We start from the raw sequence: 8772 nt of genomic DNA, 5'->3' as shown, positions 1-8772 counted from the left end.
TTCTGTGGGCTGGAATTACACAGCACTTTACCTACTTGGGCCCTGACGTCCACACTGCATTTTCTGGACTTTTAGTGCCTATACGCTGCACTATAACTCACGCATCACCTTTGCTCTGTGCCGCTTCTTTTTAAACTATGATCAGAGGGGATACTATGTTTTGTAGCCTGTACAGCAGCCTAATACACCGACAGAAATACAAAGTGATTTCTGTGAGTTTTTGAGTGCATACCTAATCTCCTTTGCACAAAATGATTTCCCTTGTGTTGTGTCAGGGTTTGATTCCCAGTTGCAGAAATCTCTACTGGGATCCTTTCGTGTTTATAGTGCACTTGGATTCCTCACTGCCTTAATATAAGACAAATATACAAAATAGAAGAATTAAGGGTGCCCCCGTCCTTGCATTTGCATTGTATTGTCACCCTTTTGTACAAGAGTAGTTTGAATACAATTACACTGAGTGCTGTTGTAGATCTTATGCTCAGTGTACAGTAACTACTGTATTGCTGTATCAGCTTAACATTGCTGGAGTTCCCTCCACATGCCCGCTTGACATCTTGTTTCCCTGCATGTAGCTGATGTCACTTGCAATGCTGCTCTGCGTGTGCCTTACACCCATATGTAACTCCCCGTTTCTTTTATCCTTATCCTTGACCACTACGCCAGTGGCTGCAATATGTCCTGTACCTTGTGCTTGCACTCTAAACCACTAAATACAGGATATCTGCATTTTTCCCCCTTCAAACATTCCCTTATTTAATGTTTATTGTTTCAAGCATGTTAAAGTTACACGTTGCATTATAATCTGGGGTTTCATTGAATTTCCTATGGGTCTGCGGTGTGGGCAACAGCCTGCTGTGTTTGATGGATGAGCGAGAAGACCTTGGGTTTTGGATAAGAGATGAGGGAGCGTAGGCTGGGGTCTCCATGCATTTAGTAATAGTGGTGAAGGTTTCAGAGAGCGTATGTGATAAGCAGCAGGTGCAGTGGTTATTACTGTGATAAGAGCAGGTGATCAAGCATGTGGTCAAGGTCCTTTCTTTCAGATATAGTTTGGTCAGCTGAGAAGTTCACTTTTGGTTCATTTTCCTGTATTAAAAAACAGTATAACATAGTCCTAGAGAAAACAGTCCAGATCAGATTATGAATTATTTACCTTGCCTTGAACTACAAGTTAGTCTTTTTCTTTTTCTGTCTCCCATTACAGCGGAAACAGTGTTTTTGTTTTAATTAGGCATGTATAGAAAAATATAAAAGGTTATTAATATTCAAATATTACATTGTGGAAGGCTGGAGGCACATTAGGGTTTTTCCTTTTTTTTTCTTCCTCCAGATGAATGTTAAGAGAAAACCTGTCCTCTGATGGGAGTTGCTGAAATGATGCCATGCCCGGGTTGTCATGGAATGCTCTTTGCAAAGGTCACCTATTACTGCATGCAATGTTGTGACGTGGAACAATAAACCAGCCAATAACTGACCCTGTGAAACATGGACTAATTAGAATGTTTTGTCCTGGCTTGTAGCATCAGGATTGCAAATATGTCACCGAAAAAACAATTCTTGTGACACTGATTACAGGTTTTCTGTCAGATTTTTAAGAGAGCACAGGCAAATTTATTTTGAGAAGATGCCTGCAGCTAACATTTATGTATTCCCCTGGTAAGCTATGTACGGTTACTTGATAAAGTTTAAGACTGGGTGATATCCTATTTAGGATATGCTGTTTTAGTGACGGGAGATTGTGATAAGACGGTGAGGCTTCATTCACTGTCCGTGCTGTCCATGAAATCCAGGTGATGAACGAGGATCTCTGAATGACCAGAGGCCTATAACAGAATGCTCCCTGGGAAAAGGCCAGTCCTCCAATCGGCCTAAATCGACTCCCCGCTCATTTACATGAGACATAAATTCACATTTAAATGGCAGAAAATTGCCCGGGTGGCTGATACACTGGGGCCTATGAAATTATAATCATAGTAAGCGTGTGTGTGTCTGAGTGAGTGTGTGTCCGTGCGTGCGTGCATGCGTGTGTGCGCTTGTGTAATACGAGTGAAGAGATGTGTGGAGAAATTATGTGTCCAATAACTGAGATGGGATGTAAATATGGTCCAGACAGTCAGTAGTCTGATGTGCCATCGGGCCATTTCATCTGAGTCTGCAATGCAAGAGCTAAATGGCAGCCAGTCCCACACTGGAGGAAGTGGCAATTTAAAACTGGTCTCCATAGTATCACAGGGAAGGATTTTATTTGAAATTAAGAATCTTGTGTTAATGGAAGGAAGGATTGCCTGCCGACAGAATAGCAAGTTAAATCAGCCGAGTGTTTTGTGCTTGTATTATATAATCTTATTTGGCATAGGTAAGATTAGTAATCCTAGTGTATTGTTTGATCGGAAATGAGAATCCTGCATCATATAGCATCCAACACTGAAAATTTCTCGTAAGATTTTTCACAAAAGTCAATTTACCTTGCTACAATTACTTTTAGGGATACTCTGCACGCTTCAAAGTGTAGCCTATTTTGTGTGCATCATTATCACTGTACCTTATACGGCAGTTATGGGTGTGTACTGGATGAAATTGCCCTCAATATACTGATTCTGCGCAGTGTGGTACTGTTCGTTTTCTGCCTTTCATTCTACCTTCTAATTTTCCCTCCCTCCTTCCTACCATCCCTCCCTTTTCTTCCCTAGCGCTATTCTTTCTTTAATATCTACAGTAGGGCTCCTAACGGAAAGGCTGGGACAAATACACATGTCACATCAGTTCACAGAGATCTCAATTGTTTGTAGGCAACGTGCACCTCTGAGAGGTCTATGGGTTGTCTGTGTTTCTCAGCATGCCCTGAATACGCAGAGGCAACCCCACCCCACACCACTACACACACACACACACACACACACACACAAACACACTCACACAGACAGTGAACACACACGTCCATGCTTCTCTGCATTGACACACATTTCAACCCTTACACATAACATAGGGTACATGTACTTCCACACTAACATACTGTACTGTTATCTCCATCTGAATCTGATCCCACATCCCTCAGTCCAAACTGGACCATCAACAAACAGTACAATATGGCACACCAGGAGGCCCCTTACAAACCTGTTTCATAATTTGGGCTGCTCTATCCATTGTACCGGCCTCCTTTGATAAATTTACCTCCAACTGATACATTGCGTCTGTCTTTTTGTTGGAGGAAGACAATTGCTTGTACAGTAGAGGAACACTGCCCTAATGAAGTGCTAAAGCAGACACATTGGCTACAGGGCACAAGGGTCGTCTTTTGCTCTTAACGTTAGATGACAGCTAACGGATTAGACAACGTTGTGAAAGGAGGGAGACTAAAGTTCATTTGGTGATATCATTATTTAATTGTCTTGCCCTCCTGTATTGTATGTGAGAGTCAGCAAAGCGTGAAACTCGCCCGTTTGAAAATTGAACTTAAAATGGACGTTGATGAGTCACAGTGAGAGTCTAACTGAAAAAAAAAAGACAATGACTCATGTTATGAACAGGTCTCGGGTCAGTACAGTATCACTCCCGTTTTATGCTGTACAGTCCACACATCCTCATCTTAAGTGTTGAGTGTGTGTGATAATACACACTATATAATATAATTGGTGTCTTTAAATAAAAATCACTTTTGAGCTGAATAAATTCACTAACAAAACTGTGTAGTTCATGTCCTATTCTCACCCATTATCTAAAAATTTTTGTGTTCTTTCAGAGTGCATCAGTCATCTGAATGGAGCAGGACCCCTGGTCAAAACACAAGGTTTGAGTGACTCTACTCATTTTGTAAGCTTGTTTGTAAGACCAAACTCATCTTATCTCATGAGGATTTGATACTGTTTCAAAGTTCATGAATATCGGTGCAGATTGACCATCTCCTCTCTCTCAGCCCTTTCTGCTCCCCTGCTGCTTTTTATGCCATGCCTCTCAAGTGCACCCATGCAGCAGCAGGGCCAGCAGAAGAACAAGAACCACTGAGAGGGCAGGGCAGGCCACAGGTTTAGCCATAAAGAGAGGTCCTACTTATTGTAATGGGAAGTTTTACAAAACTCAAATCATTAAACAATAAAAGAACATTCTGAGCAACTACGTTTTTTGTTTTTTTGTTTTTTTTTCCTAGTACAGACTTCAAAGGAAGCTGTTTCACTGTTATTTCATAGTGGACATCTTGCATGTTTTCTTTTGAAACCCAGATCTTGTGGATTAATAAGCACAGCTGTTGGTCGCATAGCATTAAACTTTAAAATGTCAGACTGAAAGTAAACCTTTGTTATTAAAGGCCAGGAATTTGTTTCAATTTGTGACTTGATACCAAATAATCACAAATCATCTTTATTCACCATAATAGCACCATTGCATGATTTTTATGCTAAACTGTTGGAGGGAGAGGTGGGGGGATGGAGAGTGGGGGGGCTCATGATGTTGGGACAGATGGCATTTAGCTCTAGCTGTGCTGGGCTCAGTGGGACCCGAAGCTTAAGAGGTTAGGCCTGTCAAAACCACTCTGTTCATTCACTGCCTAACAAAGTGTGGACTGTCAGCCTGTTCCGTTTAATAAACTTAAGATTTTTCTTTTGTCAGCGCCTGAACAACACTTTGCAACTCGATGACCTGAATATCCCAATGCATCTATAGGCTTAGTGGAAAAAGATGGCACCTCTGTCGAAACACTCCACAAAATATGTGGACATGTGTCTGATTTTGCCTGCTGAATTGCAATAATGTTTTGACAATGAAATTTACAGTTTGACAGTGAATAGTACATGACCATGTGGAAAGCTTACTTTAATATGTTTATGTAACTGTGTGAAATTTAGTTTGGAAGACTCCACCATACAGTGACTTTATTAAAATAAAATAATATCATATCCTCTTTTTTTTTTAATCTTGGAAAGAATATGACATTGTGCATTCTTTGTACCTAGGCCCATACAATACATGAAGTTTTCAAACAATTATACTTGACCACAAGAGGGGGACATACTGCAACATGTGGAGCTGTTCTCCCCCATTCTGTACACATAGGAAGATGCAGCAACTATTTTGCAGTCAGAGCAATATAGCTGAAGATCTGCTACTATTTAAGTTTGTCAGAATATCTCAAGCTGTCAAGTGATCATGCAATCTCCTAGAATCATTCAGAGGCACTGAATTTATGTTTCACCTTTCTATCCTGTTCTCCCCTCTCCCCCATTTCTCAATTTGTTTTAGTGTTTGGCAGGGTCAAAGGCTGAAGGCTGGTGAGTCCTGACCTTAGTGAGAGGCCTGGGTGACACTTGACCCCGAACTGGGTGTGTGGCTGACCCTGGAGGATACGGCTCAACAATGGGAGGCACGTGCCTTGGCCCCGTCACCATGGGAACAGAAGACCTTTCCGAACAGGGGGGTAGGGTCATAGCTTGGTCTTTATCCCGATCGGTGTTAACCATCTGCTGCCAATTGACTCCCATAGATACAACACCAAAGGCCTATCAAAATCGTGTGTGTATGTGTGTGTGTGTGTGTGTGTGTGTGTGTGTGTTTTCGGCACTGTGAGTGAGGAATCCAGGGACAGACTGGGTAATCTCTGCAGGCAACTGTGATGGTGCTTCATATTCTCACAATCACCTGGAGAGATTCTGCAGTCTGTGCAGTATGCCCTTTGCAACATGGACCCTTTTTGTTAAATGTGTTAGAGGAGGGGGTAATAGTTTACAAAAACTCGGTTGTAAAAGTCTGCTCATGTGAAAAAGTGAAAAATGAGGATTTCACATTTTGTAGCTGAAACCGACTCTCACCAAGTAGAAGAAAGGTAGCCACCTGTCTGTCTTGCTCTTTTCACCCCCACTGTGTCATATCTAAACAGTCACTGATTGTCTGAAAGGAGGAAAAGGGAGAGATCATTGAATTACAGTCCTGAATACGAAACAACAGGTGCAGTCCACCTGGAAGAAAGCACGTGTTTTGCGCTTTAGCCTCTTTAATGCACTCATGCTGTGCACACTGCACTCTCACCACAACCACGCCGATTCTACAGCGCCTACTCTCCAAAAGGAGGATATTGTGCATGTACATACACAAATATCACCCCTTTTTCAGATTGCTTGCAATGTTGTCTTTGGCACTCTCTGTCCCTTACTAGCCTACTACTACCTTCCCTGTCTTGCCTGAGTCATTTTCCACATTCTTGCCCCTCCTCCACCTCCTTTTTTCCTGTCTCATCCTCTTTTCCTCGTGTTCTGCTGTGTTTTGGTGAAATCTCAGCTGGCAACTGTGAGTCGTTCACTAGCTCCTCTCACAATGGCCTCTGGGATTATGCTAAACACATCGCCTCGGCTGCTCTCCCCATCGACCGGCACCATCGACGCCCCTCGGAGCACACAGGAAAGAGATGGAGGGCTCTCAATGAAGATGTCACTGCAATTACACAAGCACATTTCACAGACACTCTCTCTGTCTGCTCTTCCTCCTCTCTCACCCACCCCCACACCCCATATCCCCCTTCCCCACTTTTTAAAAAATTTCTTTTCGACTGTCTTTTGAAGTGCAGCCCCATCTCTTGCAGCTCTTTCATAATGCATGCCCATTTTGAATTTGCATGAATTCACTTTGCAGATGCTTCTGCTGCCATCTTGACTTACAATGATGTGTACTGTACAGTATTGGCCATTGTATTATTGTTAGTTGAAAAGAATAATAAGGTTTGTTACTTTCTACAAGTCTGGATTATTTTTGCGTCATCCTTTTTGCCATTAGAAGGTGTGGCTGATGGACCAAAATTTCTGGTAAGCGATTCGGCTTTTGTTGCCCCTGATGTTGGGATGAAGCCAGAGCTTTCTGATGTGGATGATACTGCATCAGGAACTGATTGGCTGATGCTTAATAGCCAACAGTACCTGATGCATTGCCTTCAGCATCGAAAGAAACGTCACAAAGCATTTGTTTAATCGTTTTTTAATTTTTTTTTTTTAATGAATTTCAAATATGTTGCTGTGGTGATGTCTTGTACCTCTCTGTGTGTTTGCTGACTTCCATAAACTAAGAAAATAAAGATGACAAGTGTTTCATTCTGCTTTGCTCAATAATTGTTTTTGTTTTGTTTTTGTTAGGAAGTAAGTGCCAGTTAGAGGAGTTTAAGTGTATATGTATCCTGAAATCATGTTCCTGGTCACAAGTAATGTTTTCAGTATGGTGTAACTATGACAATAAACAAATACTCAAAATGTGCTCTTGCTACAAGGTAACCCCCCAGAGTGTGTGTGTGTATTTGTGTGTGTCTGCGTGTGTGTGTGTGGTATCAGTCACAGTGGTGGGCAGGGGGATTAGGTAATAATGATCATACAGATGCTGTGCAACTCTAAGCAACACTTGTGTTAACCTCAGGTCCAATCTATCACTCTGACATTTCAACGTATGTTTTTGCTATCCGGTACATTACGTTCCTCTGTTCACTTACAGTAAGTCCAAATAGGACCCCAGGGTCACTTGAGGTCATATGTTAGCATTTTCTTCCTGCGGGGTAACTTGTTACAGTCTTACTCATTCTGTGCGAAAAAATTAAGCTTTGCTGCATCATTGTGCAAATATTCAAATGCACTGGTAAGAGCAGCATTTTTGCAATTTCACTGTGAGAAGGACCATGAGCTCAGACATCAATAACATTCCTACGGAGACTTTCTCACACCTAGAGGTGCATCCAGGGGAAGAACCCACCCATCAGCCTCTGTGCCTCTGTGATTTGCAAGCACAAACTGTCTCATTTGGTTCCAGTGAGGAATAGGACCGAGGGGAATGTTCTCTCATCCTCTCTTTCATCAGCCTTGGATAAACTCTCCCATTAATCTCTGTAAACTATGTCAAACGCCTTTGATTAATCAAATACTTTATCTCTGTCTTCTGACTTTATTTGAGCATCTGTTGAACAGCTTGCCAAGTAAAATAAACCTTTTTAGCAAAGAGTCAACCAAAGCTTGTATACAGTTGTTAGCCCAGGTAGTACATGTTTTGCATAATGATTTACTTGCCTCTTATGTGTACTTTCTATATTTTATTTGCAGACATGAGTATGACATGAAGTAATGTAGACTTCAGTGCAGAACCAAACTTTTTTCAAACAACATAAAAACAGTATTATTTTGCTCCTGGCCTTTTCACAAACCTGAACCTGGTAAACTCAGAGTAAATGAGTTGAAATCTCATATTAATGATAATTATGCTCATCCATGGACTCCTTTTGCATTAAGGAGAAGAAGAATGTGGTTTTGGCCAGGAGCAGTGAGTTTGACTGCACCTATGTGGCATGATGCAGAATGCTTCTGCAATCGTCTGTCATTCACACCCTGAGGAAAGGTTAGAAGGTCGGCATTAGAAGAGGTGGTGCCAAGTCCATCCCTATCCACTCACATCAACAAGCTGTTGGCACACACGCACACACACACACACACGTGTAACCATTCGCTGTCTCCTCACCCATGGGAAATCCAGGAACCCATGCCAAGTCCAGCAGATGTTCCTGAAGCGCAGGCATCTTGTAAACACCATGAGATGTATTAGAGGCTAATGTAGTGGCTGCTGACAGAGGTCTTCAACAGATGATGTGATTTTAGCACCTGCTCTACACACACCAAGAGGCGCTGAGGTCCCTCACAGCTCCGCAAGTCACAGCATATGGACATTAACGCTTAAAATAACATGCACACAAATTATAGTGTGCAGCAATGTTGTTTAGCCTAAAGTAAACGTGAATTTTAGAATATTGCAAAGCTA

Source organism: Myripristis murdjan, chromosome 15 (genome assembly GCF_902150065.1).
Source record: "Myripristis murdjan chromosome 15, fMyrMur1.1, whole genome shotgun sequence".
In the NCBI taxonomy this organism is placed as follows: Eukaryota; Metazoa; Chordata; class Actinopteri; order Holocentriformes; family Holocentridae; genus Myripristis; species Myripristis murdjan.
This window is presented reverse-complemented; position numbering follows the sequence as displayed.